The sequence below is a fragment of the Panthera tigris genome, chromosome D4 (assembly GCF_018350195.1).
Source record: "Panthera tigris isolate Pti1 chromosome D4, P.tigris_Pti1_mat1.1, whole genome shotgun sequence".
Taxonomy (NCBI): Eukaryota; Metazoa; Chordata; class Mammalia; order Carnivora; family Felidae; genus Panthera; species Panthera tigris.
Window position 1 is genome coordinate 2,283,178 of NC_056672.1, and position 11,923 is coordinate 2,295,100.

Sequence of the window (11,923 nt, forward strand, 5' to 3'; positions counted from 1 at the left end):
AGTTTCCAAAAAAGTAATTCTAAAATAATTCATGCAAGATATTCCCAAATATCCTAATCAGGAATCCTTCTGCCCTGCACCTTAGGAAAAGAGTCTCAAAAGAAAGAGGAATGGTTTCTCCAAATCCTAACTGGCCAAAAGCACCGATAAAACCCACTTCCCCTGGATTAATGCTATGCTGTGGTCCATTTCGATCAGTTGCAATCATGTCCACTTAGCAAAAATCTCAATAAAATTGTCTATGTCAATTACATGTTAAAACAACAACATTTTGGTATATTGGGTTAAATAGAATACAGTATTAAATAAAAAAATTTTAAGTTTATGTATTTATTTTGAGAGAGAAAAAGTGAGTGGGGGAGGGGAGGAGAGAGGTGGGGGGAGAAAGAAAATCCCAAGCAGGCTCCACGTTGTCAGCGCAGAACCCGATATGGGGCTCAATCCCACGTGAAATCATGACCTGAGCCGAAATCAAGAGTTGGCTGCTTAACCCACTGAGCCCCCCCCCCAGGTGTCTCTACAGTATTAAAACTAAGCCCACCTGTTTCTTTTTAGTTTCATAATGTAGTAACTAGAAAATCTAGAATTACGTCTGTGATTTGTTCCTCTTCTGCTCGATGTGGGGGCGCTCCTCACTTAGCTCTCTGCCAGAGGTCACCTCCGCCTGACTCCTGGGTTTTCCTACCTGCCAGATTTCTGTTCACAGCTCTGGCCTTATACGACTTCATGTTTGTCATTTTTTGTCTCTTCCCCTAAAGTTAAAGCATGGGGAAGGCAAGGACTGAGACTGGCCTGTGGGCCCCCCACCCCCCAGATGCCCAATGAACATTCGTTGAGTGCATACAACTCTACCAGACAAAGCTGCAGTCAAGTTCATGATCCAAGGCTATATTTGTAAACAGTTGAACAGATAAGCTCTGGAATGCACATTTTGTTTTCCTTCCTTTTTTCAAATCTCATGGTTTCACAGTCCTTCCAAGGCTTGTAGCTCTGACCCAGGCCCTCAGGGCTAATGATCTGCCTAAACCTATCTCCTTTTTTTCCCTTTATTTTTAAATGTTTATTTATTTTTAAGGGGGTGGGAGACAGAACTCGAGCTGGGGAGGGGCAGAGAGAGAGGGAGACACAGAATCTGAAGCGGGTTTTGGGCTCTGAGCTGTCAGCACAGAGCCCAGTGCGGTGCTCGAACCCATGAACCGTGAGATCATGATCTCAGCCCAAGTCTGAGGCTTAACCACCTGAGCTGAAGTCGGATGCTTAACTGACTGAGCCATCCAGGTACCCCTATTTATTTTTATTTTTTAATTTTTTAATGTTAATTGAGTTTTGAAAGAGAGAGAGAGAGAGAGAATGAATGAGAGGGAGAGGGACAGAGAGAGAGAGAGACACAGAATCCGAAGCAGGCTCCAGGTTCTGAGCTGTCAGCACAGAGCCAGATGCAGGGCTCGAACTCATGAACCACGAGATCATGACCTGAGCTGGAGTCAGACACTTAACTGACTCAGCCACCCAGGTGCCCCCAAACTTAATTTCCTAATAAACTTTCAACTTTACACATTTAGAGTTGAGACATCTGTAGTTTGTCAATTGGGCACATTTTAGGAGAACTAAAAGTATAATAAAATCATTTTGAAAGAACCATATCTGGAAGAACTGTTTTGTACCAATGTTGAGTATTAAAAATTCAGTGGGTGGAAATAAAAGCTTTTTAGACAAATACAAGGTGAGGAGAGTTCCAGAAACTATGGTCATTATTTAAAATAAGTTCCTTATTTCTGGTATGATTACTGATCCTGAAGCTTATCTTGATGAACTCACAAATCCATACTTTGTGTATATACTCGCTCAGGCAGAATAGTTTGCAATACTGTTACTGGCGACTTGAAATAAATTAAACTATGATTTAGATAATTTACAATAAAATAAGTGACAGTGTTTTTCAAGGGGAATGAGGGCCTCTGTGTATTACTAAATCCTCCCTCCGGGATATCTAGTTCTGAAGGAGAGGCTTGTGCTGAGGGTGACCCAGAAAACAAAACATGTAGGAACTTTCTTCCTTGGAGAAAACAGTTTCTGATGGAAAATGATATACAGGGAGGATCTTCGGGGTATTGATGGAGGGCTGATTCTGAATTTTCTGTCATTTTCATCAGTGTTAAAGTCTCGGCCCCTCTCTGATGCCAAAGAAGGTGAGTGCAGACAGTGTTCTCCTAGGAACTGGCTCCCTGGTAGGGCCTCTACTCCAGGATTGCATCTATAGTTAAACTCAAGTTAACCAAACTCTCAGGAGACTGATGTATAAACCAAAACACCAGTTTATTACTGTCCCAGTGAGTAAGGGACAGAAGTTCAGTTCTTCTCTTCAACACATTCTCCCTTCAGTACTGGAAGCCAGTTATTCTTAGGAGACTGTTTTGGGTAGCAAACAAATGCATGTAAGATGCTCGGATGGCATCTTGCCAGGTGGCAAGCAGCCTTAGGACGCAACTCTGAACCAGAAGCTGAGAGCCCTGCCCTGCGGAGGCTGATGCGTACGTCATTCCTGTGCCGGGCCCTCAAGTGCCTGCCGGCAGGACAGCCTCGCTCCGTATGTGGTTGGAACTTGGGCAAGTTCTGACTTTGTTGGCCCTCCGTCTACAGTTCTGGTAGTTATTTCTCGTTGCCTAATCCTGGCTCTTCAGACAGGATGCACATACATGTGATTTCAGCGTCCCTGAGTGACAATCACCTTTGAGCCCAAGCCATCTGCTTCTCTTCCACGGGATTTATGCCGTTTGGACACACCTGGACATTCCCGAATGCCTACAGCTACGCGGTTACAGGTGATGGGTTAGGGTGGTTACAATGGCACTTTTAGGAGACCTCATCTCTAAGTTGTGTGGACAATTTATCTTACGTAGCTATATCTTTACTTTTTGTATCATGGAAGCTAGCTGTCATCAGGGAATCTGCCAGTTTATTCTCGGTATACTGCTGATCTTTCTGCAGTTGTCTTTTGGGGACATAATAGTATCAGTTTAAAAATAAATTGGGGCGCCTGGGTGGCGCAGTCGGTTAAGCGTCCGACTTCAGCCAGGTCACGATCTCGCGGTCCGTGAGTTCGAGCCCCGCGTCAGGCTCTGGGCTGATGGCTCGGAGCCTGGAGCCTGTTTCCGATTCTGTGTCTCCCTCTCTCTCTGCCCCTCCCCCGTTCATGCTCTGTCTCTCTCTGTCCCAAAAATAAATAAAAAACGTTGAAAAAAATTAAAAAAAAAAATAAATAAAAAAAATAAATCCTCAGAGGGAATGTCTGTATTGAGCCGGGGCTAAATCAGGGAGGGGACAAGAGTGGGCACGGGGAGAAAGAGGAAGCCCATCATGGATGCACCTCGCTGTGTGCACCTGGCCGTCGGCACACTTGGTAAAGTAGATCACACACCACGGGAAACGTTTCCGTTCCCATCTGCGGAATGTCCGGGCCTGTTGCAAGTTAAGCTTATGCCCAGAGGCTGGGTCAGGCAGGGTGAAGCTTGCCGGCTTCCTGTGAGACCCGCACATCTCGGATTCCCACCAGCGTCCTTGGCCTGACACTAAAATCTACCTTGGCTTATGGGCTTATTCTGGGGGATCACCTCCGCACCAAGTCTGGGTCTCCTGTCATCGGGACGGTACAATAGGTAGCATCATTATTCAGTGGCCCGTTCATGTCTCTGAGGCCAAAAGAATTCAGTATCATTTCAGGTATTCCATCCGTCTGCATCATCATGGATGCCCATTGTCTCTCAGGGACCCTTGTAAGAATACATCTTCCCTGGTGCTTTCCGTCAGCACCCGCAGGGCACATTTCCTTTCTATTACACTTACAAATTTTTTGAAGTTTATTTCTTTATTTGAGGGAGAGAGAGAGAGAGAGAGAGAGAGAGAGAGAGAGCGCATGTGCGCGCAGGAGCAGGCGAGAGGCAGAGAGAGGGAGAGAAGGAGAGTCCCAAGCAGGCTCTGCACAGTCAGCACAGAGACTAACGTGGGGCTCAAACTCACGAACTGTGAAATCATGTCCTGAGCTGAAATCAAGAGTGGGATGCTTAAGCGACTGAGCCATCCAGGTGCCCCTACACTTACAATTTTTTTTTAATGATTGTTTTTTTAATTTACATCCAAGTTAGTTAACATATAGTGTAATAACGGTTTCAGGAACAGAATTTAGTGATTCATCACTAAACACTAAACATCACATACAACACCCAGTGCTCATCCCAACAAGTGTCCTCCTTAGTGCCCATCCCCCCTTTAGCCAATCCCCTCCCCCAGCGTCCCCTCCAGCAACCCTCAGTTTGTTCTTTTACACTTACAATTTTTACTTCAAGTATGCCTCCTATAGGTGGCAAAATGCAGGATTTTTTTTTTTTTTAATACTGGCAATGGTTTGCCCTTTCTTCCCTTCTCTTCCTCCTTCCCTCCCTTCCTTCCTTTCTTTCCTCCTCCTTTCTCTCCTTCTTCCTTCCTTCCTTCTGCCCTCCCTCCCTCCTTCTCTCCCTTCCTTCCTTTCTTCCCTCCTTCTTCCTTCCTTCCTTCAGCCCTCCTTCCCTGCCTCCCTCCTTCTTTCACAGCAGAGTTCTGCTGATCTGGACTGGCTCACACAACAGCCTGTCTCCACTCACTGTGACTCTGTGCCACTGATACATCGCTTGCTTTCTGCCCTCCTGGCTTCTTTTGCAGAGTGTGAGCGGGTCACATGGCTCTCGCTGACCCACTGGTGACTTTCTTCAAGGGGTTCGGGGTAAAGAAATGCCGAACTCCCTGCCACATTCCTGGAGGAAGCCCATGCACTGTCGGAAACCCTTACTGTGACCCGCATCATTTACTTAGACTAGCGGAGGTCAGGAAAGTCTGGTCTGGAGAAGTGCCTGTCAGACCAGTGGTGACGATCGCCTCTGTCTCTAGTTCAGCAGGTGCCACTCTGAGAAGGGAGCACACTCCACTCGGGGCCCTGGGGACACAGCTTTGCCAGGGTGTGCAGCTTTGGCCAGCCAGAAGAATAGAAAATGCATCGTCTTCACCAAATCACTGCACTTTGACTCATTCCCTCAGCTTGCCTTTGGATCTCCAGTGGCACTACTTTGAAATGGATTCTAGAATGAGTGCGGCATGGAGGATGTCGTCAGGCGCAGATGGGGACCAGGTTGTCTCTGCATCCGTCCCTCACCCCACTCCCTGCCCGGGCCGCTCAGATGCACCCAGAATGCCTTACCTCCAAAATCAGCTCAGAAGGAGCGTATCTTTCTTCCAAATGTCAGCTGGAAGCTTGTGGACACAGCCTGGCTTGGACGAAGACCACTCACAGTGCACGTGAGGGCAAGATTGCTCTTCATTCCGAGCACCCTGGAAAGGGAAACGTGACTTGTCAAAATCAAGCCCCTTGAATTTAATGGCCATAAATTTCAAGTAATTAAGAACCTGACAAAAACAGACAATTATGCTTCAAAATAATTAATTTTATAATTTTTGTTTCCAGGAAATTGACTGCTGTTTGGATATCTCGTGAATTTTGTCACCGTTGAACAAAAATAGCTTCCCTCTGTCAATGTCAGTTAATACCACCCTGTAAGAGAAAATCTCGCCACCATCACGAGTGTTTATGACAAGACATTTTGATAGATTTGCATCACTCTTGTAAAAAATGAGGTGGCAGAAGCCAAGCTGTTGTTGGGATTCCATAGAGAACAGAGTCCGAAGGGAGATTTGCCAGTGAGATCTTTTAAGGTGCCCTCTGGGGAGACACCTTTTAGGGGAGTGAGGGCAGAGTTGGCTGTGATGCTGGTGCAGCAGCAGCCTCAGTGAGCCCAGTTCTGAGCAGGGATGGCCTTTCTGAGATGACATGCCATGAGGTAAGGGATCTGGGACTTGCACCTTCCAGGGAGGAGTGGTGGTGACCTCAGATGGGGAAGTGTCCTTTGCAGAGGGCAGTTCCTGAGGAGGGACCTGTCTGGGAGCCGTGGACAGCAGGGAGGTACTCTCAGCAGCTGGGGAGTGATGGCCAGATTGGGAGGGAGATTGGGCAGTACACCAGCGTCCACCAAAGCAGTTATTAAATTGCTTATTTTCTCTTCTTGAATATGGATAGTCATATGGAAAGGGAAGGCGGGAAACCCTGGGACAAGGAGGTCCACACAGGGTTCTGGCAGAGCCCATCTTCCCGGTGAGGACTTCTGGGTGGCTCAGTGGGTTAAGCATCTGACTTTGGCTCAAGTCATGATCTCACTGTTCACGGGCTCGAATCCCATGTCAGGCTCTGTGCTGACAGCTCAGAACCTGGAACCTGCCTTGGATTCTGTGTCTCCCGCTTTCTCTGTTCCTCCCCCACTCACACTCTCAAAATGAATAAACATTAAAAAAAATTTTTTTTACAGAGAAAAATGTTTATTCAGGTCCTTTGCTCATTTTTTAATTGGATTTTTTTCTACTGGGTTGTATGGTTCTTCATATATTTTGTATATTAAATCCTTGTATGATTTGCAACTATTTTCTCCCATTCAATAGGTTGCCTTTTCATTTTGTTGACAGTTTCCTTTGCTGTGCCGAAGATCTGTAGTTTGCTATAATCCCACTCTTTAAAAAATTTTGCTTTTGTTACCTGTTTTTGGTGTCACAAAGGAAACAATTTTAATTAAGAACAAAACAGACACAAACCATGAGAGACTCTTAAAGATAGAGAACAAACTGAGGGTTGATGGGAGGGAGGAGGGTGGGGGGGGTGGGATGGATGGGGGATAGGTACTAAGGAGGGCACTTGTTGAGATGAGCACTGGGTGTTGTATGTAAGTGATGAATCACTGAATTCTACTCCTGAAACCAGTTATCACACTGTCTGTCAACTAAATGGAATTTCTTTTTTTTTCTTTTTTAAATGTTTATTTATTTTTGAGACAGAGAGAGACACAGCATGAGCAGGGAAGGGGCAGAGAGAGGGGGAGACACAGAATGGGAAGCAGGCTCCAGGCTCTGAGCTGTCAGCACAGAGCCCGACGCGGGGCTTAAACTCACGAACTGTGAGATCATGACCTGAGCCGAAGTCGGACGCTTAACCGACTGAGCCACCCAGGCGCCCCAACAAAATGGAATTTAAATAAAAATTTGAAAAAAAAAAAAAAAAAAAGAACAAAACAGATTCATTTCAAAAAGTGAATCATTATTAACGTTTGTCTTTTCTCTTTAGGTCAACAGCAAAAATATATTGGTCTTTCAAACCCTTTAATGTGCTGAATAAATCCTATAAAATAACATAATTTAATCAATGCCTCTAATTTTTTTTAATGGTCATCATTTATATTACTTTACACACAAGGAATAACTTTAATTCTAAATTCTTATAATATTCAAGCCCGTTGCTCAATGTACGAATATCTTATAAGAAACTGTATTTCTTACTTTTTCCTAACGCTTAGCTGAAGTGATGTCAGTAAATACTGTTTTCTCGAAACGCGCATGCCCCCCATTAAATTTATGGGAGAACTTTCTAGGAGCTGACATGTTACCCCAGACAACATGACCCTGAAGTTGTTGCATCTCCTGTCCCAGGCCCCGCCTCTCTGTTGTCCTGTATCCTTGGCTGGGCTCGCCTCTGGGAGAAATTCCTCCAACACTGACCTTTTAAATTAAGAAAATAATAGGGAGCCAAAGGCTCTGTCTGTGAAGCTTGGGGACTCACGGAAGAGTGGGAGCTCCACGCTCAGGCAGCACAATGGTCCAGGTTCACCAAGACTCGGGCGTTGCTCTGAGAATCAGGCCACCTCCTTTCTCTAGAGCAGGGTGGCCACGTGCCCGCCTCCTGCGACCTGGGTGGTGAGCCCGTGGACGGGCCTGGAAAGGCCTGGGTGCACAGAGAGCTCATGACCAACCCATCAGGTCATCATTTTTCCGCCCAGGCAGCTCCTGCCATGCCGGAGGGCTGGAGCTACTGATTTTCCTTCTGGAGAAGCCAGAATCCAGACGTTTTTAATGTGAACATCTCTCAAATTTTACACGTTAGAACTATTTACATTTTCTTTGAAAGCACGGTGTGGGCCAAAAAAAAGTGTGAGGCTACTTTTGGGCCTCAGGCTTCAACACACGCGCTCCTGGTAGCCACTGGTTGGCAGTGTAGTGGACACGGCACAGAAGGAAGGGCGCCCCGCCCGGGCGGCACCACCCACCCGCCAGACGCGGGGCAGGCGCGGAACCCTGGCGGGCTGGAAAAATGACAGAGAGGGACACCAGCCGTGGTACTGGGCACACTCCTCACGGGATGGGCTTCAGAGAAACAGGTGATTCAGGCAGAGGAGTGGTTCGTACAACCCCAACCTGTGCAAGTGTAAGTCAGGGAAGGTCCGTGAGGCCCCTTCGTCGAACAACTGCTTCCGCGGGCTTGCACAGGCCTCAGAGGTTCCCGTTGCGGGTTCCACGGGGACAGGAGAAAGCAGGCAAGCAGGCGGATGGCCTCCCGTTTGCATGCGTGCAAAGTATTTTCACCATCATTCCCGGGCTCGGGTGACGAAACTTTTACCAACAGAGAGCCTCCCAGACGGGGACGCTCACCGACAGGGACCCTCGCAGAGGGGACCCCTCTCCCCACGTGGGCGTCTGGAGCCTCGAGGGCCCGCCCGGCAACCTCACTTCCGGTCCGGGGCCCGCGGGCGGCCAGGCGCGGGGAATGTCGGGAGGCGGCAAACAAGCCTCGGTGAAGAATGGCCTCTCCTCCCCTCGCACCCCCAACACCTACCCTTTCTCAGCGCTTCCACCGATTGGAAACCTCCGAACTGCTCGAAGTGAAACCCGTTACAGTGTCCGACAAAACGTCGGGCTGGGGCCGGCGGCCTTTCGTCCTCATCCTCCCGAGAAATGTGCCTGCCGGTCAAGCCCACGGCGGGCGCCGCGGAAGCTCCGATTGCCTGTCCGGGCAGCGCTGACGCCGGGCGAGACTTCCCTGGGGGAGAGTCGCACGCTTGGCCCGTCGGGAAACGAGCGCGTTCGTGCTTAACTGCCACCCAAGTGCCTGCAGCTCTTTTACTCCGGAAGGACAGCGCGAAGATCCTCCGATGAGACGAACCCTTGCACGCCGCCTTGCTGTGAAGACTTGTGTTACGTGCACTTGGGGAGCCTCCCTTTACAAGGGCATTCGGCATAACGGGGCACTTGCCACTGAAGCTAACGTAGGAGCCCGGCTCTGGGACGCAGTCTGCCGGCTGGGTCGTCCCCCCCCGAAGGGCCAGAGCTAGGCAGGAACTCTCCCCTTCACATCACCAAGCAAACCGGTGGGCTGCGGTCCCCTGAGTCCTGTTGGGGAAATCCATTCCAAAGGACCAGTGAGTTTAAATAGCCAAGGAAGTAAACATTCTTATTTTCTTCATCTCTTTCCAAGAGTTCGGGTGCTACAATGAATGATTTGCCACTCGAGCCTGTGATTACATTTTTGTGCACCATAAGCTGATGGGGGCATTATGCAAAGGGCATTTTTGTTGCTGGGGCGGGTTTCAAAAGCCGGGCACATAGACTGTACCAGAGTGTTTTAGCAGATACTTTTAATGAGGTTGCATCAACACTAAAACCATCTTCAAAGCCAAGAACAAATCAATGTATAATATGATCCAGATGGTTCTCAGATACAGGCTTCCAAGGACTCTGGGCCCCATACTCCTGTAATAAAAAGAATATAAATTCTATACTTTTTTAAATGTTTATTTTATTTTACTTTTGACAGAGAGAGAGACAGAGTATGAGAAGGGGAGGGTCAGAGAGAGAGAGAGAGACACACACACACAGAATCTGAAACAGGCTCCAGGCTCTGAGCTGTCAGCACAGAGCCCGACGCGGGGCTCGAACTCACGGACTGTGAGATCATAACCTGAGCTGAAGTCTGACGTTCAACCGACTGAGCCACCCAGGCACCCCTAAATTCTACACTTTTTATTGGAAGATTTGAACCTACAGATATAACAAGAGTGGATGATTTCAAGAACTGGTTTAAAAGATTACAGCCTTGGGGCGTCTGGGTGGCTCGGTGGAGTGTCAGACTTCCCCTCAGGTCATGATCTTGGGGTTCATGGGTTCAAGCCCCGCATCCGGCTCTGTGCTGACAGCTCAGAGCCTGGAGCCTGCTTCGGGTTCTGTGTCTCCCTCTCTCTCTCTCTGCCCCTCCCCGCTCAGACTCTGTCTCTCTTTCTCTCAAAAATAAGCATTAAAAAAATTTTAAAAACACACGGATAGCTTTTTTAGAACGTATGTTGAATAACGTAGACAAATTCGAAAGTATCAAATTGAGCCGAGCAAAGAGGAGCAGGCAAACGCAGCAACCGTAAAGGCTGACCTAATTACTGGGGCTGAACTCAGTTTGTATCCTTCTGGTAAGCATTCAGGCCAGAAGTGTTATAAGCCACACTGTTCTCATTACCAAATGACAAAAAACACGTAATTTGCCTCAGAAGAGATGAAGTTGGCGCCATCAATAAATTCGAAAAGTTAGGTGAAGATACAACCGGTCAACTGAACAAATAAATTTTAAAAATTCAACCTGCTGGCCTAGAAATTGGTTGGCTTCTAGACTAAAGTGACCCAAGTGTCATATCAGTGAGCTTACCTTGGCATCCATGTGTCTGACGGGGACACAGACTCTGGGCTCGGAGGCTCAGAGCACGAGGGGTCTGGGGGCACTCAGGCCTCTGTGCACTGGGGCATATGTGGGACCAGTAACACGTGGTGTAAATTTCCCAGTGAAAACCTCGTTCTTAAATGCTGCAGCATATGGCAGGATTTCCTGATTTTTCAAGGCCGAACAACACTGTGCTGCACGAAGATCCCACATCATCTCCATCCTCTTACCTGTCCATGGACACGAGGTGACTTCCCATCCGGCTCTTGGCTCTCGGGGGTGAGCTCTCTCTTCTCTGCCTTCTGTGGACAGGGCTGCAGCTCAGGCGGGTGTCACTGCTTCTGCACGTCACCGTCACCGTAGCAACAGGTCAGTGAGTGTGCAGAGGAGCTCCGGATCTCAGCATTCCTGAGCCGCCTCCAGCTCCTTCTAGGCCTTTCAGAGCCAGGGCGGCCGGGGCTCAGACATGTCCCAGACGTGCCACACCGGCTATGGCACTGGAAACTCTGCTCTGACGCCGGCCACGCTTCTCACTTTGGCGTCTCCAGCATAGGCCCAAACGTGCACATCGGGACTTTCCAGATTGGGAAACCTGATGGCTTTGCTGCTTCAGCAAAAAGGGAATGTAAATATTTTCTCTTGCATCCTGGGAGGATGAGAAAATAAAGTGTTTGCCACCACCCAGAAGAATGGAAGTGGATTTCCTAGGTCATAGAAAGTCTTTTACAATTAGGGAGAATTAGAGTTTCAGTTGGTGCGGTAGAAGGCCCTGAGGGAACCAAGAAGGAAGGAAACATGTTCCTGAAACAGAGGCTTCCCTCAGGCATGGCGGCCTCACCCATCCCGGCCTCGCAAATGTCCCAGGACACCCACAAACCCGAGGGAAGGGAGCTGAGGCTCCGGAGACGCAGTGAGGGGACCGTGTGGAAGCCCACGCTTCCCGCCCCACCCAGAATCAAGCGGGGCCTCCCTGTGGGCAGCACAATGCTCTTGAGGGGGCCCGGCCTCCCCCGAGACTCCTTCACCCAGGCCTCACTCACTCACTATCCTGTGCCTCTGCCTCAGGACCCTCGCATATGCTGTTCTCTCTGATCTGTTCGACGTCAACGGGGGCCGGTGCCGACACCAGCTTCGGAAACACACTAACAGAGAGAGGCCCTCGGTGACCAGCTGGGCCCTCAGTCGCTCTCACTTTTTTCTGCTCTATTTTTCTTTGCTATCATCCCTGACATTATTTACTATAGATTGTTAAACGAGAATATAGGGTCAAAAAATACTTTTCTGTTTAACTTTGCGATTTCCGCAGTGCCTGAAGGGTGCCTG

The 11,923-nt window shown here is 48.5% G+C and overlaps 1 long non-coding RNA gene across 1 annotated transcript in view; it reads right to left on the reverse strand.

Moving 5' to 3' along the window:
- LOC102962453 overlaps nucleotides 1-8,821 on the reverse strand; it is a 38,075-nt gene extending 29,254 nt beyond the window's left edge. Inside the window, exons 1-2 of the long non-coding RNA XR_001510914.2 lie at nucleotides 8,735-8,821; nucleotides 5,228-5,358 (exon numbers count right to left, since the gene is read on the reverse strand). This is a non-coding gene — a long non-coding RNA (uncharacterized LOC102962453). The remainder of the gene's footprint in view (nucleotides 1-5,227; nucleotides 5,359-8,734) is intronic.
- Between the last annotated feature and the right edge of the window lie 3,102 nt (nucleotides 8,822-11,923).